The 24471-nt window shown below is 46.0% G+C and overlaps 21 non-coding genes across 21 annotated transcripts; all 21 read right to left on the minus strand.

The window, feature by feature from the left end:
* Positions 1–212: 212 nt before the first annotated feature.
* On the minus strand, positions 213–284 carry TRNAQ-UUG. Its single transcript has one exon. It is a non-coding gene; the product is annotated as a tRNA-Gln (tRNA).
* Positions 285–874: 590 nt separating this feature from the next.
* TRNAQ-CUG lies at positions 875–946 on the minus strand. The gene has a single exon. It is a non-coding gene; the product is annotated as a tRNA-Gln (tRNA).
* Positions 947–1187: 241 nt separating this feature from the next.
* On the minus strand, positions 1188–1260 carry TRNAF-GAA. The gene has a single exon. It is a non-coding gene; the product is annotated as a tRNA-Phe (tRNA).
* Positions 1261–1934: 674 nt separating this feature from the next.
* On the minus strand, positions 1935–2006 carry TRNAQ-UUG. The gene has a single exon. It is a non-coding gene; the product is annotated as a tRNA-Gln (tRNA).
* Positions 2007–2592: 586 nt separating this feature from the next.
* Positions 2593–2664, minus strand: TRNAQ-CUG. Its single transcript has one exon. It is a non-coding gene; the product is annotated as a tRNA-Gln (tRNA).
* Positions 2665–2905: 241 nt separating this feature from the next.
* On the minus strand, positions 2906–2978 carry TRNAF-GAA. Its single transcript has one exon. It is a non-coding gene; the product is annotated as a tRNA-Phe (tRNA).
* Positions 2979–3652: 674 nt separating this feature from the next.
* On the minus strand, positions 3653–3724 carry TRNAQ-UUG. Its single transcript has one exon. It is a non-coding gene; the product is annotated as a tRNA-Gln (tRNA).
* Positions 3725–4311: 587 nt separating this feature from the next.
* TRNAQ-CUG lies at positions 4312–4383 on the minus strand. Its single transcript has one exon. It is a non-coding gene; the product is annotated as a tRNA-Gln (tRNA).
* Positions 4384–4624: 241 nt separating this feature from the next.
* On the minus strand, positions 4625–4697 carry TRNAF-GAA. The gene has a single exon. It is a non-coding gene; the product is annotated as a tRNA-Phe (tRNA).
* Positions 4698–5371: 674 nt separating this feature from the next.
* TRNAQ-UUG lies at positions 5372–5443 on the minus strand. The gene has a single exon. It is a non-coding gene; the product is annotated as a tRNA-Gln (tRNA).
* A 586-nt stretch (positions 5444–6029) lies between these two features.
* On the minus strand, positions 6030–6101 carry TRNAQ-CUG. Its single transcript has one exon. It is a non-coding gene; the product is annotated as a tRNA-Gln (tRNA).
* Positions 6102–6342: 241 nt separating this feature from the next.
* Positions 6343–6415, minus strand: TRNAF-GAA. The gene has a single exon. It is a non-coding gene; the product is annotated as a tRNA-Phe (tRNA).
* A 674-nt stretch (positions 6416–7089) lies between these two features.
* On the minus strand, positions 7090–7161 carry TRNAQ-UUG. The gene has a single exon. It is a non-coding gene; the product is annotated as a tRNA-Gln (tRNA).
* Positions 7162–7752: 591 nt separating this feature from the next.
* TRNAQ-CUG lies at positions 7753–7824 on the minus strand. Its single transcript has one exon. It is a non-coding gene; the product is annotated as a tRNA-Gln (tRNA).
* Positions 7825–8065: 241 nt separating this feature from the next.
* Positions 8066–8138, minus strand: TRNAF-GAA. The gene has a single exon. It is a non-coding gene; the product is annotated as a tRNA-Phe (tRNA).
* Positions 8139–8812: 674 nt separating this feature from the next.
* TRNAQ-UUG lies at positions 8813–8884 on the minus strand. The gene has a single exon. It is a non-coding gene; the product is annotated as a tRNA-Gln (tRNA).
* Positions 8885–9474: 590 nt separating this feature from the next.
* On the minus strand, positions 9475–9546 carry TRNAQ-CUG. The gene has a single exon. It is a non-coding gene; the product is annotated as a tRNA-Gln (tRNA).
* Positions 9547–9787: 241 nt separating this feature from the next.
* On the minus strand, positions 9788–9860 carry TRNAF-GAA. The gene has a single exon. It is a non-coding gene; the product is annotated as a tRNA-Phe (tRNA).
* A 674-nt stretch (positions 9861–10534) lies between these two features.
* On the minus strand, positions 10535–10606 carry TRNAQ-UUG. Its single transcript has one exon. It is a non-coding gene; the product is annotated as a tRNA-Gln (tRNA).
* Positions 10607–11192: 586 nt separating this feature from the next.
* TRNAQ-CUG lies at positions 11193–11264 on the minus strand. Its single transcript has one exon. It is a non-coding gene; the product is annotated as a tRNA-Gln (tRNA).
* A 241-nt stretch (positions 11265–11505) lies between these two features.
* Positions 11506–11578, minus strand: TRNAF-GAA. Its single transcript has one exon. It is a non-coding gene; the product is annotated as a tRNA-Phe (tRNA).
* Between the last annotated feature and the right edge of the window lie 12893 nt (positions 11579–24471).

Here is a 24471-nt window from a genome sequence, read left to right on the forward strand (position 1 = left end):
CAACCTCCTTTTTCTCTGAGTGGCTGAATAGCACCTCCTGTATTTCCTCTTCAGAGCTCTCCCCAACCCTTTTTGCTGCTGCTATTCTAGATGAGCATAGCTACACATCCTGAGGAATGTGGAGGGACAGATTTCTGTCAGGCTGTTCTACTCAGGTGCATACCTAATTGCCCAGATTTGGGCCTTTCAAAATTCAGCTCTTCTCCCAAAGCAGGCTCCACTGAGATTTGAACTCAGATTCCTGGATTCAAAGACCAGAGTGCTAACCATTACACCATGGAACCAGCACGTGTGCCCTGGCCCCCCCCCCCCCCCCCGCTGCTCACTTGCCGCCCTTTCAAAACAATTAGCCCTCCTTTCTTAAAGGCAGCAGGCAACTGCAATCTCATTTTGCAGCTATTCCCTAAGCTTCCTACTCTTCTTCAGTATGGAAGGCTGGACAAGGAAAGCCAGCAAGAGGATTTGTTGGCATGAAGGAGGGGAAAGGCAGCAGGTTTCTGTGAGATTTGACTCGGATTGCCATTATACCGTGGAACCACGACATGGGCACCTCCTCTTAGAATGATTAGCGCTCTCTTGTCTTGTAGGTACCATAAGGACATAAGATATGCCATACTGGGTCAGGCCAAGGGTCCATCAAAGCCCAGTATCCTGTTTCCGATAATTGCCAATGCAAGTCACAAGTACCCAAACATGAAATAGATCCCATGCTACTAATGCCGTCAAGAAGCAGTGGCTAATTTTGGACTTCTCCACGCATCTGCAATCTCATTTTACAACTATTCCCTAAGCTTTCTGCTATTCTTCAGCATGGAATGCTGGACAAGGAATGTCAGCAGAAGGATTTCTGGGCATCGAGGAGAGAAAAAGCAACAGGTTCCACCGAGATTTGAACTCGGATCGCTGGATTCAGAGTCCAGAGTGCTAGCCGTTACACCATGGAACCACTCTCTTGTCTGGTTCCTTAAATAGTGCCGTGGTGCATGTTATGTAAGGGCTAGCTACAAACAAGTTGCTCTTATGGTTGTTTACACTTCTAGCAGGCCAATGAACGCCTGCCTTACTCCAATGCATTTGCTGAATACACCCCTAGCCTGAAAAAGGATTTCTTAACTAATCTCTCAGTCTTTTCTTACTAAGGATGAAGACCAAAGGCGTCATCACCCTAGGTGAACTATGAAAAGCGATGCCGAGACCCGGGATTGAACCAGGGACCTTTAGATCTTCAGTCTAACGCTCTCCCAACTGAGCTATCTCGGCCACTTCGGGGAAGGCATGGGAGAGAGGCCAGTCCGTCCACGTGCAACGCACTGCTCCAATCTCTCTCTCTACACCTGCCTCCCCCCCTTTCTCTTGCAGAGAACGCTATTTAAGAACAACATCCATTCCTCTTTCAAACCTTCTCCATCCCCTCACGCAAGCTACGTAGGAGGTAATTATCCTGAAGAAACGTAGCTTCCTCTTACTTACATACATTAAGCTTGTAATGAACAGCTTTCTAGCATCAAAGCAAAGGGATAGTTTAAGACATGCTTCTGAATTCCAAAACGGATATTCTGTCATCGACTCAATGATGGCCACCTCAGGATCCTTTCGCCAGTGGGACCGAAAGGCGCGCGCCAGCTGGTGCAAGACCCCTGGCTAAGTTTGTGGCCCTTAGACCTTGTAGCTAATTTTCCAAAGGGGAAACTACCCGTGTAATCTTCTCTTTGAAAACTACCACAACCTCCTTTTTCTCTGAGTGGCTGAATAGCACCTCCTGTATTTCCTCTTCAGAGCTCTCCCCAACCCTTTTTGCTGCTGCTATTCTAGATGAGCATAGCTACACATCCTGAGGAATGTGGAGGGACAGATTTCTGTCAGGCTGTTCTACTCAGGTGCATACCTAATTGCCCAGATTTGGGCCTTTCAAAATTCAGCTCTTCTCCCAAAGCAGGCTCCACTGAGATTTGAACTCAGATTCCTGGATTCAAAGACCAGAGTGCTAACCATTACACCATGGAACCAGCACGTGTGCCCTGGCCCCCCCCCCCCCGCTGCTCACTTGCCGCCCTTTCAAAACAATTAGCCCTCCTTTCTTAAAGGCAGCAGGCAACTGCAATCTCATTTTGCAGCTATTCCCTAAGCTTCCTACTCTTCTTCAGTATGGAAGGCTGGACAAGGAAAGCCAGCAAGAGGATTTGTTGGCATGAAGGAGGGGAAAGGCAGCAGGTTTCTGTGAGATTTGACTCGGATTGCCATTATACCGTGGAACCACGACATGGGCACCTCCTCTTAGAATGATTAGCGCTCTCTTGTCTTGTAGGTACCATAAGGACATAAGATATGCCATACTGGGTCAGGCCAAGGGTCCATCAAAGCCCAGTATCCTGTTTCCGATAATTGCCAATGCAAGTCACAAGTACCCAAACATGAAATAGATCCCATGCTACTAATGCCGTCAAGAAGCAGTGGCTAATTTTGGACTTCTCCACGCATCTGCAATCTCATTTTACAACTATTCCCTAAGCTTTCTGCTATTCTTCAGCATGGAATGCTGGACAAGGAATGTCAGCAGAAGGATTTCTGGGCATCGAGGAGAGAAAAAGCAACAGGTTCCACCGAGATTTGAACTCGGATCGCTGGATTCAGAGTCCAGAGTGCTAGCCGTTACACCATGGAACCACTCTCTTGTCTGGTTCCTTAAATAGTGCCGTGGTGCATGTTATGTAAGGGCTAGCTACAAACAAGTTGCTCTTATGGTTGTTTACACTTCTAGCAGGCCAATGAACGCCTGCCTTACTCCAATGCATTTGCTGAATACACCCCTAGCCTGAAAAAGGATTTCTTAACTAATCTCTCAGTCTTTTCTTACTAAGGATGAAGACCAAAGGCGTCATCACCCTAGGTGAACTATGAAAAGCGATGCCGAGACCCGGGATTGAACCAGGGACCTTTAGATCTTCAGTCTAACGCTCTCCCAACTGAGCTATCTCGGCCACTTCGGGGAAGGCATGGGAGAGAGGCCAGTCCGTCCACGTGCAACGCACTGCTCCAATCTCTCTCTCTACACCTGCCTCCCCCCCTTTCTCTTGCAGAGAACGCTATTTAAGAACAACATCCATTCCTCTTTCAAACCTTCTCCATCCCCTCACGCAAGCTACGTAGGAGGTAATTATCCTGAAGAAACGTAGCTTCCTCTTACTTACATACATTAAGCTTGTAATGAACAGCTTTCTAGCATCAAAGCAAAGGGATAGTTTAAGACATGCTTCTGAATTCCAAAACGGATATTCTGTCATCGACTCAATGATGGCCACCTCAGGATCCTTTCGCCAGTGGGACCGAAAGGCGCGCGCCAGCTGGTGCAAGACCCCTGGCTAAGTTTGTGGCCCTTAGACCTTGTAGCTAATTTTCCAAAGGGGAAACTACCCGTGTAATCTTCTCTTTGAAAACTACCACAACCTCCTTTTTCTCTGAGTGGCTGAATAGCACCTCCTGTATTTCCTCTTCAGAGCTCTCCCCAACCCTTTTTGCTGCTGCTATTCTAGATGAGCATAGCTACACATCCTGAGGAATGTGGAGGGACAGATTTCTGTCAGGCTGTTCTACTCAGGTGCATACCTAATTGCCCAGATTTGGGCCTTTCAAAATTCAGCTCTTCTCCCAAAGCAGGCTCCACTGAGATTTGAACTCAGATTCCTGGATTCAAAGACCAGAGTGCTAACCATTACACCATGGAACCAGCACGTGTGCCCTGGCCCCCCCCCCCCCCGCTGCTCACTTGCCGCCCTTTCAAAACAATTAGCCCTCCTTTCTTAAAGGCAGCAGGCAACTGCAATCTCATTTTGCAGCTATTCCCTAAGCTTCCTACTCTTCTTCAGTATGGAAGGCTGGACAAGGAAAGCCAGCAAGAGGATTTGTTGGCATGAAGGAGGGGAAAGGCAGCAGGTTTCTGTGAGATTTGACTCGGATTGCCATTATACCGTGGAACCACGACATGGGCACCTCCTCTTAGAATGATTAGCGCTCTCTTGTCTTGTAGGTACCATAAGGACATAAGATATGCCATACTGGGTCAGGCCAAGGGTCCATCAAAGCCCAGTATCCTGTTTCCGATAATTGCCAATGCAAGTCACAAGTACCCAAACATGAAATAGATCCCATGCTACTAATGCCGTCAAGAAGCAGTGGCTAATTTTGGACTTCTCCACGCATCTGCAATCTCATTTTACAACTATTCCCTAAGCTTTCTGCTATTCTTCAGCATGGAATGCTGGACAAGGAATGTCAGCAGAAGGATTTCTGGGCATCGAGGAGAGAAAAAGCAACAGGTTCCACCGAGATTTGAACTCGGATCGCTGGATTCAGAGTCCAGAGTGCTAGCCGTTACACCATGGAACCACTCTCTTGTCTGGTTCCTTAAATAGTGCCGTGGTGCATGTTATGTAAGGGCTAGCTACAAAGAAGTTGCTCTTATGGTTGTTTACACTTCTAGCAGGCCAATGAACGCCTGCCTTACTCCAATGCATTTGCTGAATACACCCCTAGCCTGAAAAAGGATTTCTTAACTAATCTCTCAGTCTTTTCTTACTAAGGATGAAGACCAAAGGCGTCATCACCCTAGGTGAACTATGAAAAGCGATGCCGAGACCCGGGATTGAACCAGGGACCTTTAGATCTTCAGTCTAACGCTCTCCCAACTGAGCTATCTCGGCCACTTCGGGGAAGGCATGGGAGAGAGGCCAGTCCGTCCACGTGCAACGCACTGCTCCAATCTCTCTCTCTACACCTGCCTCCCCCCCTTTCTCTTGCAGAGAACGCTATTTAAGAACAACATCCATTCCTCTTTCAAACCTTCTCCATCCCCTCACGCAAGCTACGTAGGAGGTAATTATCCTGAAGAAACGTAGCTTCCTCTTACTTACATACATTAAGCTTGTAATGAACAGCTTTCTAGCATCAAAGCAAAGGGATAGTTTAAGACATGCTTCTGAATTCCAAAACGGATATTCTGTCATCGACTCAATGATGGCCACCTCAGGATCCTTTCGCCAGTGGGACCGAAAGGCGCGCGCCAGCTGGTGCAAGACCCCTGGCTAAGTTTGTGGCCCTTAGACCTTGTAGCTAATTTTCCAAAGGGGAAACTACCCGTGTAATCTTCTCTTTGAAAACTACCACAACCTCCTTTTTCTCTGAGTGGCTGAATAGCACCTCCTGTATTTCCTCTTCAGAGCTCTCCCCAACCCTTTTTGCTGCTGCTATTCTAGATGAGCATAGCTACACATCCTGAGGAATGTGGAGGGACAGATTTCTGTCAGGCTGTTCTACTCAGGTGCATACCTAATTGCCCAGATTTGGGCCTTTCAAAATTCAGCTCTTCTCCCAAAGCAGGCTCCACTGAGATTTGAACTCAGATTCCTGGATTCAAAGACCAGAGTGCTAACCATTACACCATGGAACCAGCACGTGTGCCCTGGCCCCCCCCCCCCCGCTGCTCACTTGCCGCCCTTTCAAAACAATTAGCCCTCCTTTCTTAAAGGCAGCAGGCAACTGCAATCTCATTTTGCAGCTATTCCCTAAGCTTCCTACTCTTCTTCAGTATGGAAGGCTGGACAAGGAAAGCCAGCAAGAGGATTTGTTGGCATGAAGGAGGGGAAAGGCAGCAGGTTTCTGTGAGATTTGACTCGGATTGCCATTATACCGTGGAACCACGACATGGGCACCTCCTCTTAGAATGATTAGCGCTCTCTTGTCTTGTAGGTACCATAAGGACATAAGATATGCCATACTGGGTCAGGCCAAGGGTCCATCAAAGCCCAGTATCCTGTTTCCGATAATTGCCAATGCAAGTCACAAGTACCCAAACATGAAATAGATCCCATGCTACTAATGCCGTCAAGAAGCAGTGGCTAATTTTGGACTTCTCCACGCATCTGCAATCTCATTTTACAACTATTCCCTAAGCTTTCTGCTATTCTTCAGCATGGAATGCTGGACAAGGAATGTCAGCAGAAGGATTTCTGGGCATCGAGGAGAGAAAAAGCAACAGGTTCCACCGAGATTTGAACTCGGATCGCTGGATTCAGAGTCCAGAGTGCTAGCCGTTACACCATGGAACCACTCTCTTGTCTGGTTCCTTAAATAGTGCCGTGGTGCATGTTATGTAAGGGCTAGCTACAAACAAGTTGCTCTTATGGTTGTTTACACTTCTAGCAGGCCAATGAACGCCTGCCTTACTCCAAAGCATTTGCTGAATACACCCCTAGCCTGAAAAAGGATTTCTTAACTAATCTCTCAGTCTTTTCTTACTAAGGATGAAGACCAAAGGCGTCATCACCCTAGGTGAACTATGAAAAGCGATGCCGAGACCCGGGATTGAACCAGGGACCTTTAGATCTTCAGTCTAACGCTCTCCCAACTGAGCTATCTCGGCCACTTCGGGGAAGGCATGGGAGAGAGGCCAGTCCGTCCACGTGCAACGCACTGCTCCAATCTCTCTCTCTACACCTGCCTCCCCCCCTTTCTCTTGCAGAGAACGCTATTTAAGAACAACATCCATTCCTCTTTCAAACCTTCTCCATCCCCTCACGCAAGCTACGTAGGAGGTAATTATCCTGAAGAAACGTAGCTTCCTCTTACTTACATACATTAAGCTTGTAATGAACAGCTTTCTAGCATCAAAGCAAAGGGATAGTTTAAGACATGCTTCTGAATTCCAAAACGGATATTCTGTCATCGACTCAATGATGGCCACCTCAGGATCCTTTCGCCAGTGGGACCGAAAGGCGCGCGCCAGCTGGTGCAAGACCCCTGGCTAAGTTTGTGGCCCTTAGACCTTGTAGCTAATTTTCCAAAGGGGAAACTACCCGTGTAATCTTCTCTTTGAAAACTACCACAACCTCCTTTTTCTCTGAGTGGCTGAATAGCACCTCCTGTATTTCCTCTTCAGAGCTCTCCCCAACCCTTTTTGCTGCTGCTATTCTAGATGAGCATAGCTACACATCCTGAGGAATGTGGAGGGACAGATTTCTGTCAGGCTGTTCTACTCAGGTGCATACCTAATTGCCCAGATTTGGGCCTTTCAAAATTCAGCTCTTCTCCCAAAGCAGGCTCCACTGAGATTTGAACTCAGATTCCTGGATTCAAAGACCAGAGTGCTAACCATTACACCATGGAACCAGCACGTGTGCCCTGGGCCCCCCCCCCCCCCCCCGCTGCTCACTTGCCGCCCTTTCAAAACAATTAGCCCTCCTTTCTTAAAGGCAGCAGGCAACTGCAATCTCATTTTGCAGCTATTCCCTAAGCTTCCTACTCTTCTTCAGTATGGAAGGCTGGACAAGGAAAGCCAGCAAGAGGATTTGTTGGCATGAAGGAGGGGAAAGGCAGCAGGTTTCTGTGAGATTTGACTCGGATTGCCATTATACCGTGGAACCACGACATGGGCACCTCCTCTTAGAATGATTAGCGCTCTCTTGTCTTGTAGGTACCATAAGGACATAAGATATGCCATACTGGGTCAGGCCAAGGGTCCATCAAAGCCCAGTATCCTGTTTCCGATAATTGCCAATGCAAGTCACAAGTACCCAAACATGAAATAGATCCCATGCTACTAATGCCGTCAAGAAGCAGTGGCTAATTTTGGACTTCTCCACGCATCTGCAATCTCATTTTACAACTATTCCCTAAGCTTTCTGCTATTCTTCAGCATGGAATGCTGGACAAGGAATGTCAGCAGAAGGATTTCTGGGCATCGAGGAGAGAAAAAGCAACAGGTTCCACCGAGATTTGAACTCGGATCGCTGGATTCAGAGTCCAGAGTGCTAGCCGTTACACCATGGAACCACTCTCTTGTCTGGTTCCTTAAATAGTGCCGTGGTGCATGTTATGTAAGGGCTAGCTACAAAGAAGTTGCTCTTATGGTTGTTTACACTTCTAGCAGGCCAATGAACGCCTGCCTTACTCCAATGCATTTGCTGAATACACCCCTAGCCTGAAAAAGGATTTCTTAACTAATCTCTCAGTCTTTTCTTACTAAGGATGAAGACCAAAGGCGTCATCACCCTAGGTGAACTATGAAAAGCGATGCCGAGACCCGGGATTGAACCAGGGACCTTTAGATCTTCAGTCTAACGCTCTCCCAACTGAGCTATCTCGGCCACTTCGGGGAAGGCATGGGAGAGAGGCCAGTCCGTCCACGTGCAACGCACTGCTCCAATCTCTCTCTCTACACCTGCCTCCCCCCCTTTCTCTTGCAGAGAACGCTATTTAAGAACAACATCCATTCCTCTTTCAAACCTTCTCCATCCCCTCACGCAAGCTACGTAGGAGGTAATTATCCTGAAGAAACGTAGCTTCCTCTTACTTACATACATTAAGCTTGTAATGAACAGCTTTCTAGCATCAAAGCAAAGGGATAGTTTAAGACATGCTTCTGAATTCCAAAACGGATATTCTGTCATCGACTCAATGATGGCCACCTCAGGATCCTTTCGCCAGTGGGACCGAAAGGCGCGCGCCAGCTGGTGCAAGACCCCTGGCTAAGTTTGTGGCCCTTAGACCTTGTAGCTAATTTTCCAAAGGGGAAACTACCCGTGTAATCTTCTCTTTGAAAACTACCACAACCTCCTTTTTCTCTGAGTGGCTGAATAGCACCTCCTGTATTTCCTCTTCAGAGCTCTCCCCAACCCTTTTTGCTGCTGCTATTCTAGATGAGCATAGCTACACATCCTGAGGAATGTGGAGGGACAGATTTCTGTCAGGCTGTTCTACTCAGGTGCATACCTAATTGCCCAGATTTGGGCCTTTCAAAATTCAGCTCTTCTCCCAAAGCAGGCTCCACTGAGATTTGAACTCAGATTCCTGGATTCAAAGACCAGAGTGCTAACCATTACACCATGGAACCAGCACGTGTGCCCTGGGCCCCCCCCCCCCCCCCGCTGCTCACTTGCCGCCCTTTCAAAACAATTAGCCCTCCTTTCTTAAAGGCAGCAGGCAACTGCAATCTCATTTTGCAGCTATTCCCTAAGCTTCCTACTCTTCTTCAGTATGGAAGGCTGGACAAGGAAAGCCAGCAAGAGGATTTGTTGGCATGAAGGAGGGGAAAGGCAGCAGGTTTCTGTGAGATTTGACTCGGATTGCCATTATACCGTGGAACCACGACATGGGCACCTCCTCTTAGAATGATTAGCGCTCTCTTGTCTTGTAGGTACCATAAGGACATAAGATATGCCATACTGGGTCAGGCCAAGGGTCCATCAAAGCCCAGTATCCTGTTTCCGATAATTGCCAATGCAAGTCACAAGTACCCAAACATGAAATAGATCCCATGCTACTAATGCCGTCAAGAAGCAGTGGCTAATTTTGGACTTCTCCACGCATCTGCAATCTCATTTTACAACTATTCCCTAAGCTTTCTGCTATTCTTCAGCATGGAATGCTGGACAAGGAATGTCAGCAGAAGGATTTCTGGGCATCGAGGAGAGAAAAAGCAACAGGTTCCACCGAGATTTGAACTCGGATCGCTGGATTCAGAGTCCAGAGTGCTAGCCGTTACACCATGGAACCACTCTCTTGTCTGGTTCCTTAAATAGTGCCGTGGTGCATGTTATGTAAGGGCTAGCTACAAAGAAGTTGCTCTTATGGTTGTTTACACTTCTAGCAGGCCAATGAACGCCTGCCTTACTCCAATGCATTTGCTGAATACACCCCTAGCCTGAAAAAGGATTTCTTAACTAATCTCTCAGTCTTTTCTTACTAAGGATGAAGACCAAAGGCGTCATCACCCTAGGTGAACTATGAAAAGCGATGCCGAGACCCGGGATTGAACCAGGGACCTTTAGATCTTCAGTCTAACGCTCTCCCAACTGAGCTATCTCGGCCACTTCGGGGAAGGCATGGGAGAGAGGCCAGTCCGTCCACGTGCAACGCACTGCTCCAATCTCTCTCTCTACACCTGCCTCCCCCCCTTTCTCTTGCAGAGAACGCTATTTAAGAACAACATCCATTCCTCTTTCAAACCTTCTCCATCCCCTCACGCAAGCTACGTAGGAGGTAATTATCCTGAAGAAACGTAGCTTCCTCTTACTTACATACATTAAGCTTGTAATGAACAGCTTTCTAGCATCAAAGCAAAGGGATAGTTTAAGACATGCTTCTGAATTCCAAAACGGATATTCTGTCATCGACTCAATGATGGCCACCTCAGGATCCTTTCGCCAGTGGGACCGAAAGGCGCGCGCCAGCTGGTGCAAGACCCCTGGCTAAGTTTGTGGCCCTTAGACCTTGTAGCTAATTTTCCAAAGGGGAAACTACCCGTGTAATCTTCTCTTTGAAAACTACCACAACCTCCTTTTTCTCTGAGTGGCTGAATAGCACCTCCTGTATTTCCTCTTCAGAGCTCTCCCCAACCCTTTTTGCTGCTGCTATTCTAGATGAGCATAGCTACACATCCTGAGGAATGTGGAGGGACAGATTTCTGTCAGGCTGTTCTACTCAGGTGCATACCTAATTGCCCAGATTTGGGCCTTTCAAAATTCAGCTCTTCTCCCAAAGCAGGCTCCACTGAGATTTGAACTCAGATTCCTGGATTCAAAGACCAGAGTGCTAACCATTACACCATGGAACCAGCACGTGTGCCCTGGCCCCCCCCCCCCCGCTGCTCACTTGCCGCCCTTTCAAAACAATTAGCCCTCCTTTCTTAAAGGCAGCAGGCAACTGCAATCTCATTTTGCAGCTATTCCCTAAGCTTCCTACTCTTCTTCAGTATGGAAGGCTGGACAAGGAAAGCCAGCAAGAGGATTTGTTGGCATGAAGGAGGGGAAAGGCAGCAGGTTTCTGTGAGATTTGACTCGGATTGCCATTATACCGTGGAACCACGACATGGGCACCTCCTCTTAGAATGATTAGCGCTCTCTTGTCTTGTAGGTACCATAAGGACATAAGATATGCCATACTGGGTCAGGCCAAGGGTCCATCAAAGCCCAGTATCCTGTTTCCGATAATTGCCAATGCAAGTCACAAGTACCCAAACATGAAATAGATCCCATGCTACTAATGCCGTCAAGAAGCAGTGGCTAATTTTGGACTTCTCCACGCATCTGCAATCTCATTTTACAACTATTCCCTAAGCTTTCTGCTATTCTTCAGCATGGAATGCTGGACAAGGAATGTCAGCAGAAGGATTTCTGGGCATCGAGGAGAGAAAAAGCAACAGGTTCCACCGAGATTTGAACTCGGATCGCTGGATTCAGAGTCCAGAGTGCTAGCCGTTACACCATGGAACCACTCTCTTGTCTGGTTCCTTAAATAGTGCCGTGGTGCATGTTATGTAAGGGCTAGCTACAAAGAAGTTGCTCTTATGGTTGTTTACACTTCTAGCAGGCCAATGAACGCCTGCCTTACTCCAAAGCATTTGCTGAATACACCCCTAGCCTGAAAAAGGATTTCTTAACTAATCTCTCAGTCTTTTCTTACTAAGGATGAAGACCAAAGGCGTCATCACCCTAGGTGAACTATGAAAAGCGATGCCGAGACCCGGGATTGAACCAGGGACCTTTAGATCTTCAGTCTAACGCTCTCCCAACTGAGCTATCTCGGCCACTTCGGGGAAGGCATGGGAGAGAGGCCAGTCCGTCCACGTGCAACGCACTGCTCCAATCTCTCTCTCTACACCTGCCTCCCCCCCTTTCTCTTGCAGAGAACGCTATTTAAGAACAACATCCATTCCTCTTTCAAACCTTCTCCATCCCCTCACGCAAGCTACGTAGGAGGTAATTATCCTGAAGAAACGTAGCTTCCTCTTACTTACATACATTAAGCTTGTAATGAACAGCTTTCTAGCATCAAAGCAAAGGGATAGTTTAAGACATGCTTCTGAATTCCAAAACGGATATTCTGTCATCGACTCAATGATGGCCACCTCAGGATCCTTTCGCCAGTGGGACCGAAAGGCGCGCGCCTTACGGCGCGCGCCAGTCTTTTTAAATTGTGTTTCATGGTACCTTCTGTAAAGAGATTCATGTGATTTTATGATTTTTTTTTAGTTTAACAAAGTTTCAAACAATGAATCAACCATTCTAAACGAATCTAATTGCAATGATTTTGCGTTCTTCTTTAAGGAAAAAGTAGAGAACATCGTTGCTTCAATACCCAGTATTATCAACCAAGATATTAAAATGATAAAAAGATATGTATCAGAATGGTCTTCCTTCGTTGAGACCTCCACTGCTGAAATTGGATGAGGATTGCGCCTGAACGAAGGATTGTAACCCCTGAAAAAAATTCTAATCCCCAACAGGTAGAAAGATCCATCCAAAGCTCGCAGGCACTTGTGTGATGACCACTGAGCTGCCATCCCCTTCTGAGGAACCAGTCAAGGGAATTCCAGTATCAGGCATTCCTCCTGACACATCTTTACTCTTAACCTCATCAGGCTGGGAAGAACCTGGCTTAGTAATATCAGAGGAAGGTAATTCTCCCTGAGCCTCTAAACAGTGGTGGCACAATTTAGAGGGCACGCTAGGCTGAGATGCCCATATATGACAGGCAGCGCCAGGGCAAGGCGCGTATGTTTCTTAGCTATAGGCGCCATTTTTTTTTTTCGTGAGTGAATTAATGAAGGCAGGCCGAACCTGTCTCGGGTTGCCGTAGCCAAAAAACAACAGGGTAGGCGATCCAGTGAAACCGTAGGTAAGCAACAAACGAGAGGATGCCACAAGAGCGTCTTTTTCAAATTTTAATCAAGGAGACGTAAAGAATCAAGTGAAATTGCCTGACTCTGGCCGAGTTTCGCCACATGTAGTGGCTGCCTCAGGGGCTGAATAATCAGAAAACAGTGTTCAGGCGATGGTCTGGATAAAAAACATTCATATCTCATCTATCCGCCAATAGTGTGCGTCTCCTCTAGGTAATGCAGGGCTAGGGGCATGAGCGAGTCACGTGGGAAAAGGGGGGGAGTAGCGGGGGGCGGGGGCAAGCAACCGATGAGGATGGCAACAATTTGAATTGCTGCATCCTCATTGGTTGCTCAGGTTGCAAAGAGTTTTGGCGCGGGGAGCTGGTTTCAGTCAGCGATTAGCAGCGAAGCAAGCAGCAGGTTTTGTACTGCGTTTGCTCCGTTGTTAATTTCTGGCTTTTGTTTTTCAATTTTTTGTGTCCGATTTTTGACTTAATATAAAGATAAAAAAATCTGCCCTCGGCCCACGGGTTGGAAGACGGACGCTCAATTTTGCCAGCGTCCGTTTTACGAACCCGTGGCTGTCAGCAGGTTCGACAACTGATGCCGGTAAAATTAAACGTCGGCTGTCAAACCCGCTGACAGCCGCCGCTTCTGTCAAAAAGGAGGTGCTAACATAGTAATCATGGTAGAAAAAGACCAAAATGGTCCATCTAGTCTGCCCAACAAGCTTCCCAAGGTAGTAACTGCCGCTCCATGCAGGTTACCCCCATGTTTCTCTTAAGGGTAGTAGCTGCCACTCTGTGCAGGTTACCCCATGTTTCTCTTAAGGGTAGTAGCTGCCGCTCCATGCACATTACCCTCCATGTTTCTCTTAAGGAGAGTAACTGCCGCTCCATGCAGGTTACCCCCATGTTTCTCTTAATGGTAGTAACTGCCGCTCCATGCCGGTTAAGCTTTTTTATTTATTCCCTTCCTCAAGCCTTTTAGGGATCCACAGTGTTTATCCCATGCCCCTTTGAAATCCTTCACAGTTTTAGTCTTCACCACTTCCTCCGGAAGGGCATTCCAGGCATCCACCACCCTCTCAGTGAAGAAATATTTCCTGACATTGGTTCTAAGTCTTCCTCCCTGGAATTTCAAATCGTGACCCCTAGTTCTACTAAATTGTTTCCAATGGAAAAGGTTTGACGACCATGGATCATTAAAACCATTCAAGAATCTGAAGGTTGGTATCATATCATATCCCTGCTCCTCCTCTCCTCCAGGGTATACATATTCACGTTCTTCAACCTCTCCTCATAAGTCATTCGATGGAGACCACCCACCATTTTGGTTGCCCTCCTCCAGACCACCTCCATCCTGTCTCTGTCTCCTTTGAGATACGGTCTCCAGAACTGAACCCAGTACTCCAGGTGAGGCCTCACCAAGGACCTGTACAAGGGGATTATCACTTCCCTTTTCTTACTAGATATTCCTCTCTATGCAGCCCAGCATTCTTTGTGGCAACCTCAGCCCCTCTCTTCCTTCATCCTCTGTTATAGATAGATGGTTTACTTACTTGAATGTCCTGTTCCAGCTCAAGGAAAAACCCTTCAGAGGTAACTTCAGAGTTCTCCGAGCCCAGCACCAGTCCCCACTGACTCAGTTTGGCTTCTTTGTCCAGAAGAGTTCCTGTCCTGGCTAGATACAGGTTCAGTCTTGTAAGTCCTGGGCAATATTGCACCCTTACTTCTCCTCCTCAGGCTTCTAGGGATTTTAGTGGAAAATCCTTGCCGTGCTCCTTCTTCCTTAGTCATCTAGATATTTTAATGGAAAATCCTTGCCTCTCTCTTTGCTGCTCCCTTCTAGCAATCCTGGGAGAGGATCACAGCTCCAACCAACTCTCTTCAATATAAACCTGCAACAGCACCTGACTCAGGAGAGTCAGGGCCTTTTATTATCTTCAGATAATCATTAAGCCCCTAAGGGGATGCCCCCCTTGTTTGTCAAGAGGGTAAGGAGCACCCCCTGACACTAAGATGACCCAGGGCTCTGGAAGATTCTTATGCTTCATAAAGATTGACCTCTTGCCTCCCTATACATCCTGTGCACTTTCAGCAGATGTTTACTTAGAGATCAGAAGATTTATAGCACACAGGTCTTCTTGCAAAAGGAAATGTTTCCTTAACCTGCACCCCTATTGTCATACTCAGCCTCCATACTCCTTTCTGTAGCATAGAAACCACAGTCTGAAGGGCAGTAACTGGCACTCCATGCAGTTATCCCAAGCCATAACAAATTCTGCTAGCAACATTTTTACTGGGTGATGACCTTTCTTGAAAATTCAGACAGTGCTGCATGACGTTCTCTGCCTATGGACTGGGCTTTAGAAGTGGTCCTGTGCTCTTTCCTTTATGTCTGCGTATCATTACCCCTAACTGTAGAAGTTGGGGCCCTCTTGGTTGTTACTTGAATCCAATTCCCTTCCCCCCCCCGTTGAAGCAGGGCACAATGCTGTAGTTGCCTTAAAAGCATCAAGGCTTATTTGTTAAGGTTGGTAATCTCCAAGCCTTCTGCTAAGGGTAGTAACTGCCGCACATTTTCTTCATTGCTGTCCTCCAGCCTTTAGAGATCCATAGTGTTATCCCATGCCTCTTTGAATTCTTTGACTGTTAAGATAAGATTTATTCTTAGTATACAATCTTTCAATAGATATCGAAAATGCAAATCACAAATAACAGCAATTCAATGACCTTATAACATCGGAACATAAAACACATAATTTATTTATTTATTTTTATTTACGATTCTTATATACCGCACAATGGGTAGGGGACTATCCGTCTAGGCGGTTTACATATTAGTACAGACACAAGCAATATTACACAATAACAAACAGATCATAAAATCATATACAAACACATTAAAATTCATAAAATAATCAAATAAATTACCAAGGTCATGTAATGTAATAAACTCAATATATATTGTATGCATGAGTGAAGAAACATAGAAACATAGAAACATAGAAATGACGGCAGAAGAAGACCAAACGGCCCATCCAGTCTGCCCAGCAAGCTATGCAGTTTATCCATTTTTTTTTTTTTAATCTCCCCCCCCCCCTTTTTTTCTCCCCCTCCCCCGTCACTATTGGCTTCCAGCACCCTCCGGCCCCAATTCCCTTCCACCCCTCCACCAATGCAGAGAGCAGTGCCGTATCCGCATCCCAATGAACATCCAGCTCAATCAGGGGTAGCAACTGCCGCAATAAACGGCCACACCCCTGCCCCATACTCTTACCCACCTCTGTTTTGTTTGTTTTTTTGTTTTTGTTTTTGTTTTTTGGTTTTTTGGAGATGGCAGCCCTCCAACCTTCCGCTCCGTGAAGGTGGAACACAAACCACTGGCATCCCGCTCCGTGAATGCCTCTGTGGCTACTGCCGCTCCGTGCAGTATTTTGCTGCCTGAAGGTGGAACAACTACTGGCCACTGGCATCCCGCTCCGTGAATGCCTCTGTGGCTACTGCCGCTCTGTGCAGTGTTTTACCACCTCCTCTATATTTACGCCCACTAGACTTGATGGATCCACAGTGTTTATCCCACGCCCCTTTGAAGTCTTTCACAGTTTTAGACTTCACCACTTCCTCCGGAAGGGCATTCCAGGCATCCACCACCCTTTCCGTGAAGAAATACTTCCTGACATTGGTTCTTAGTCTTCCTCCCCGGAGCCTCAGCTCGTGACCTCTGGTTCTGCTGATTTTTTTCCGTCTGAAAAGGTTTGTCGTTGTCTTTGGATCATTAAAGTTTTTCATGTATCTGAAAGTCTGAATCATATCACCCTGAAGAGATGGGTTTTTAACAATTTCTTAAATTCTGTACGGCTAACTGTCAGACGGATATGTTCAAGCAATGAGTTCCACAGTAGTGGACCAGCAACAGAGAATGCTCGTTTACGGGTTAGTGCTAAACTTACGGATTTTACTGTAGGTACTTCAAGAATGCATTTATCAAGAGAACGGAGCTGTCTAGAGGGTCTGTAAATTCGTAGTAATGAGCATAGCCAGATGGAATTTGTATTGTAGAGTAGATTGTGTATGGTAGACAGAATTTTGTAAGTGATACGATATGAAATTGGTAACCAGTGCAGATGTTGTAAAACAGGGGTAATGTGTTCTGTCCGGGGTGTATTGTATAACATGCGAGCGGCTGCATTTTGTATCAATTGTATAGGTCGTATAGTTGCTTGTGGTAAACCAAGATAGAGAGCGTTACAGTAGTCTAGTGAAGATAAAATTAATGCCTGGGTAATCAGTCGAAAGTCGTTCGGAAGAAGGAGTGGTTTGAGTTTCTTTATCATATATATTTTGTAGAAAGATTTTTTTACGAGATCGGATATATGATCGGTCATTGTCAGTCTTGAATCTATCATTACACCTAGATTTTTTGCATGAGGTTTTATATTGATGAGTTGGTTCTGAAAAGTGAAAGTTGGTGGAGGTCGGTGAGCTGAATCGGGTACAGTAGATAAGTAGATTAATTCTGTTTTACTTGTGTTTAATTTGAGTCTATTGTGGGAAAGCCAAGTTTTTATTGTGGATAGATATAAATGTAACAAAGAGAAAGTTTTTGACCAGGAATCAGTGAAAGGTACGATGAATTGTATATCGTCTGCATAAATTTTGAAGTTGAGGTCTAATCCAGCAAGCAGGCGGCAGAGAGGTACTAAGTAAAGATTAAATAGAAGAGCTGAAAGTGCGGAGCCTTGTGGTACACCTGTCTTGGTAGAGTACCAGTCGGAATAATAGGGACCGACAGTGATTCTTTGTTTACGGTTGATTAAAAAGGAGGAGAACCATTGTAGTGCAAGATCTGTAATACCAATCTGAGATAGTGTAGAAAGTAAAATGTCATGGTTTAGCATATCAAACACGGCTCAGATATTGAGTAATACCAGTATATAATTGGAGTTGGAGTCAAAGCCTCTGATAATTGAATCAAAAGATGATATTAACAAAGATTCTGTGCTGTGGCCTTTTCTAAAACCATGTTGATTATTATGTAATATATTGTTCTCTTCAAAGTATTCGGATATTTGATGTAGGACTACGGATTCTATAATTTTTGCAATGGATGGTAATGAGGCAATTGGTCGATAATTAGTTAAGTCTGTGGGATCATGATTTTTTTTTTGGGAATGGGAAGAACAGATGTTTGTTTTAATGAGTCAGGAAAAATTCCTTGGGATAGAGAGGCATTCACTAAATTTGTAATAGCAGGAGCTAGATGATCTTTAGAGTCTCTAAGTAAAGAACCTGAACAAGGATTGAAAGGACTAGTTGAGGGTTTGGATTTTGACAGTATGTTAATAATAGTTTTGTCAGTGACTGAAGAGAATTCTGAGAAAGTATGAATCGTTTGAGGAAAGGTATTGTTTGGAATAGGTAATGAGCTGAATTCTGCTGAGATGTCATCTGTTTTGTTTCTAAAGTAGGTGGCAATTTTATCACAGTGTTCATTAGATGTAATACTTGAGGGTGTATTTTGTATTGTGGGCAAGTCATTTACAATTGAAAATAGTATTTTCGGGTTACCATAGGCATTTTTTATTTGTGCGGTGTAAAACAAACAATCTTAAGCACCACCAAGCAAAATAGTCAATTTAAAAAAGACTATATACATGATCAATAAAACTAATTAAAAACCTGAGTAAAAAGGCACGTTAAGTGTTCTAAATTTCAAATAGTTTGTCTTGAGTTGGGCTTAGGGGTTAAGATGTTCCCTAACAATGGTGCTTGATACTTAAAAGATTCCTTATATCACAAGGAGAAGGAGATCTCAGCAATTCTTGTTGAGATCATTAGGGGCCTAACAGGTCTATAAACAAATATAAGGTTGGCCAAATTTAATGGAAGCATCCTATATAATGCTCTATAAGAAATACAATATCTTAAATATAATGCCACAACTTACTGGTAACCAGTGTAATCCTTATAATAAAGGCATATTGTGTTTTCAAATTTAGAGATGCTGAAAACAACCCTAGTACCTTGTTTTGGAGCAGCTGTAGTCTCTTGAATGTAATCCCAGAACATCCCACGTATAAAGCATTGCAATAATCAATATGTGACAACCTGGGACCATGTGTTAAGGTAATAAGCTTAGATCTCTCCCCCGAAAAAAGGCTTCACTTCATAAAAGAAAATGTTAATTTTGTCAAAACAGCCATCGAATTTTGTATTGATAAATTACAGTCCAAACTCCAACATTTTCACCCTTCCATTTGTGGAACCCACTTAACACCTATGGACTATTTTGTCTAAGTAAATAAAATAAATAAAACACCATTTTCTCATCTACTAAACCACATCACCTCTTTCTTCTGTGGGTTTGTTAGCCAAACCGGCTAGCAAGCTTATCCAAACACTGATTAAAGGCAGTTATCTTAGGGGATTTAGGATTAAAATATGTTTAATACCTGGATATCATCTGCATATAAAAAGTAGCTGCCTTATCCACAGAGGGAGAGTAAGAAACAGCAGCGACAGGGTGAGGAGCGAGTGCAGAGATAGGAGATACAGAGTGTTGCCAGAAATGAAAAGGCTTTTGTAGCCACTGCTGAGAAGACCCACATAGGATAGGGTAAGAGATGAGGTGGGGTGGGGTGGTGGTGGTGGTTAGGACAGGGCAGGGAGGAGAGAGCTGGTCACAAAGGCCACCAATGTTAACCTTGGGGGCCACCAAAAAATCTAGTTCTAGCTACCCTCCTGCTTCACAGCTGCATTGTTACTCAACGTGGCAATATTTAACCACTGTAAAAGTAGGTGTTCCAAGGGGTATGTTTCGATCAGGGGATCCACTACACCATGTGGAATTTGGCACCATGGGTGACATGTGGAAGATTGACTTCCTTCTGCCACTGAAGATTCTGCAAGGTCTGCACTCAAAGTAAGTGGGATATGTAGTTTTGGGTTGTGGCCCAGGCTGTGAAGTCCTGTGCATTGTGCAACATTGAGGGGATCCACAACTGGGCTGTGATCTTTGGGGAAAGCAAGAGGTGGGGCGAGAGGCTGTGACTGGGCCATTACATCCAGGAAGAGAGAAGATTTGGGGCCGCAACCGGGCTGTGATTCTCCAAGAGCTCCCGGGGTGGGGAGAGCCATCACAACTTAGCCGCACCTTTTTGAAGGGAGGGGGAGGAAAGTTGGGAAGAGAGCCGGGACTGGATTGAGGAGAGGATGTGTTGGTGGGGACGGGAGCTGCAACTTTTCCAGGATTTGAGGGGTTGAGGGGTAACATGAATGCCTTTGTGACTTCAGAGGGAATAGGGAGACAGGGGGCTGGGGATTTCTCCATGCTGACTTTTTTACTCTGGCCCATTATCATGAGGAAATCTGATATGCAGACCACGGCATGCTAATTAGCATATAGACCCCTATGTATGCAGAATACAGAACATTAAAAACAATGTGCCTACATGAAAAGTTGATGTTGAAGTCAAACATAACAAAGTTTATAAGCAAAGAAATAAAAAACAACTGTAAGTATTTCTGTTCTGTCATTGTAAAAAATAAAAACTATATATATATATATTTTTTTTTAAGTGATACCTTTTTATTAGACTAGCGTAATACATTTCCTGACTTGCTTTAAAGAGCTAACACTCTTTTCTTCAGGTCAGAATTTTTTAAGATGGCGCCGGCCGTCCATTGCTCCTACCATGTGACAGAGGCTGGCCAATGGCACCGATAGCCCCTGACATATGGTAAGGGCAAAGAGCCAATGGTGCCATTTTGATTACTGGCAGCCGACGGCCTGAGAGGGGGAGATCTCTCCCGGGACTCCCGCTGGACCACCAGGTAATTTCGGCAACTTTTGGGGGTTGCAATTAATTAAATTTGAAGGGTTGGGTGGGTTTGGGTTTTTTTTGTTTTGTTTTTGTTTTTATTTACAACTCCCCCCCCCCCCCCCCATTGTAATAAGTGAATTTGAAGGGTTGGGGCGGATTTCGGGCTTCGGTTTGTGGGCATCTGAAATAAAATTGGGCCGAACCACAGGAAAACTAAATTTCCCGCGGCGGGCCGGTAATGAAAGCCGAACCAAAAGGTTCGGCCAATTCACATCTCTATCATTTACTATGTTACTGAGTTTCATATTAAGCACTGCGGAATGGCCTGCTAATAACAAGGCCCTCTGTTCTCAGAAATGTGGAGTCAGTCCCCATCAGAGCTGAATATATCCCAAACCAGCCCAAATACAATCTTCTACAACAGGGATAGGCAACTCAGGTCCTGGAGTGCCACAAGGTCTGGTTTTCAGGTTATCCACAATGAATCTGCATGAGAGAGATTTGCCTACAGTAGAGGCAGTGCATGCAAATATATCTCATGCAGATTCATTGTGGATACATGAAGCCTGGAGTTGCCTATACCTGTTCTACAAAATGGGGGAAAAAAATTGCAAGGATCAAATATCTCTTGCTTTTCATCCATTCATGAAGCTCTGGAATTTTACAGACTAGAGGCCAGTATCTGTGGTAAGTACAGGTAGGACTGCTAGGGTTTAAATATTAGATTCCTGTACTCTGTGTCTCTGTTAAAGGAGTTTTGAAATCTCTCATTTCTGTGAAAAGACAGTACTCAGAAGTTACGTACAGCATTATAATACAGGACAAGATATTGCATAAAGGTTGAAGATTAATTCTGTGAAAAAATAGTACACAGTGAACTCGCTTGCTCTACAATTGGATTCTACTGGCGAGGGAAGGTTTGAGGGGTCAACAATAAGCAGAGATTCAGTGTTCCAGCACACAGTAAGATTTTCTGGGTTGAATTTTGGATTAAATGGAGTGTATTTAAGCTTGCACACAGTGCAATCTTACTGTAGCTTTGATTGCAATAGTTTTTATTATGGGCTTTAGAAATATTAATAACAAATTGCAACCTGTAAAAAACACAGAGAGGGGATCCCTGGGTCTCCAGGAAGTAATTCCTTAGGCCTGTGTCTTGGAACCACAGCAATATCACTGGTGGAAGTGACAGCACTTCAAAAGTGGTCACAATGGCTGGTCTAATCACTATAACACAGCCACTTCTTCTAACTTGATTTTTAGATAAATGTAAACACTTTTTGGAAAATCATATCTTTCAACAAAACTGTGTGTTCTGTAGTTTTTGTTTAACTGTGTTTATTATTTTGTTCATACACAAAGGATACATTGCACACAGACTACCAAGTAACAGGAATGCATGCCTTCATGTACAAAAAGCATCCCCTTCTCCCCACCCTGCCTCCCCCCCTTCCCTAGTTTTAAAAGGCACCTCAACCATATGGCTAAAGCAATGGAAAGTACTCTAAGGGGTACATTTTTTAAAAAAGCGCGAGCGCGTATTTTGTTCGCGCACCAGACGCAAACAAATGTACACCGGATTTCAATAGATAATGTGTGTAGCCGCGCGTATCTTTTAAAATTTGGGGTCGGCGCGTGCAAGGGGGTGCACATTTGTGCACCTTGCACGCGCCGAGCCCAGCACGAGCTGCCCGTTCCCTCCGAGGCTGCTCCGATTTCCTTCCGCCTTCCCCTTCCTTCCCCTACCTAACCCACCCCCCCCCCAGCCCTATCTAACCCCCCCCCCTACCTTTATTGCAAAAGTTACGCCTGCTCGAGGCAGGCGTAACCCACGAGTGCCGCTGGCACGCCATCACCCGACCTGGAGGGCTGGTCAGGAGGCCTTGGCCACGCCCCCCCCAGAACATCCCCTGGCAGGCACCATGTCCCTGGAACGCCCCGAACGTCGTGCCGCCCTCTGACACGTCCCCCTAGCAAAGCCCCAGGACTTATGAGTGTCCCAGGGCTTGTGCACGCTGCCGAGCCTATACAAAATAGGCTCAGAGCGCGCAGGGTTTTTTTTTAAGGGTTACGCTCGTAACTTATGCGCATAACCCTTTTAAAATCCGCCCCTAAGCATCCACACAAAACCACAAAATGTATTATTATTACTGTTGTAAGTAGGCTTTGGTGAATGAGTTCCAGATAAGTACTTTTTCTCAGTTCCTTCAGCCATTAAACTTTGGGCAATGAAATATTCAGTGTTCTGGTTCCGATACCCGGGTTTTTGATACCATAACCATTTGAACAATTATATGGTTAAAAGCATTAAAAATTCATCACTGTTAAAAGCAACCCGGCGCGCAGAAATCTACGCCTGATTTTATAACGCGAGCCACTGCGCGCATGTTATAAAATCCGGGTTCGACGCGCGCAAGTGGGTGCACATTTGTGCACCTTGCGCGCGTCGAGCCCTAGGGGAGCCCCGATGGCTTTCCCTATTCCCTCCGAGGCCTCTCCGAAATCGAAGCAGCCTCGGAGGGAACTTTCCTTTTGCCACCCTCATCTTCCACTCCCTTCCCCTACCTAACCCGCCCCCCAGCCCTACCTAAACCCCCATCCTGACCTTTAATCTTTAAGTTGCGCCTGCCTCTGGGCAGACGTAGATTGTGCACGCTGGCCAACACCCAGCTGTGATCCCGGACACAGCGGCAAATGGCTGCTAGTTACACGTGTAACCCTTTGAAAATCTGCCCCATAATGATCACACAATTTTTCGTAAAATGAAAAATATCTACAAAATATTTTTTTTCTGGAATTGAAATAAATGAGCATATGGAGGTTTTTTAAGACCTATGACTGAATTACCCAGGAATATGTACATTGGTCCGGATTTTCAAAAGGTTACACTCGTAAATCCAGAGGATTTATGTGTGTAACCGGTCATACACGCGCCAGGCCTATTTTCAAAAGGCCCGGCAATGTGCATAAAGCCCTGGGACGCATGTAAGTCCCGGGACTTGCAAAAAGGGGCGGGCTGGGGCAGGGTGGGGCGGGGTCAGAGGCTCCCGGCACAGCGGCCATTTGCCGCTGTAGCGGGGATTGCGCACCGGCAGTTGGCCGGCACGCGCAACTTACTTCAGTCCCAGGGCTGAAGTAAATTTTGAAACAAAAGAAACAATCAGAAATAGGGGGGAAAGGGCGGGGGAGGTAGACGAAGGGAAGGTGGGGTGGGGGGGGGGGATAGGGAAGTTCCCTCCGAGGCCGCTCTGATTTTGGAGCGGCCTGGGAAGGAACGGGGGAAGGCAGCGCGGCTCAGCGCGCGCAAGGTGCACAATTGTGCACCCCCTTGCACGCGCCGGATAGCGCGTGCAAACGTACTCCCGCGCGTACACCTGGAAATCTACTCCATTGTGTTCCATAGAGAACTTGTGCACACTGGGTTCTGACGTCTTTTTTTCTCCTCCTTAACCAAGAGGTCTTGAAGTCATGTTGTTTAATCAAGATGTAAGATTCGGTTAAGAATTTAGTGTAGAAGTTTTTTATTCTATTTGGACTTTAGTTTTTTATTGCCACTTACCTGTCAGTATTGGATTAAACAAAAAAAAAGTAACATAAAACACATAAAATGACCCAGGAACAAAAAGGTCTTTTCAAAGGTGCACTTTGTTTTCTGTTTTACGTTTTGGGGCGGATTTTCAGAGCCCTGCTCGCGTAAATCCGCCCAAAACCGGGCGGATTTACGCGAGCAGGGCCCTGCGCGCCGGGAAGCCTATTTTACATAGGCCTCCCGGCGCGCGCAGAGCCCCGGGACTCGCGTAAGTCCCGGGGTTCTCGGAGGGGGGCGTGTCGGGGGCGTGTCGGGGGCGGGCCCGGTCGTCGCGGCGTTCCGGGGGCGTGTCGGCAGCGTTTTGGGGGCGGGTACGGGGGCGTGGCTACGGCCCGGGGGCGTGGCCGCGCCCTCCGTACCCCCCCCCAGGTCGCGGCCCGGCGCGTAGCAGGCCCGCTG

This window comes from Rhinatrema bivittatum, chromosome 1, assembly GCF_901001135.1.
Source record: "Rhinatrema bivittatum chromosome 1, aRhiBiv1.1, whole genome shotgun sequence".
Classification (NCBI taxonomy): domain Eukaryota; kingdom Metazoa; phylum Chordata; class Amphibia; order Gymnophiona; family Rhinatrematidae; genus Rhinatrema; species Rhinatrema bivittatum.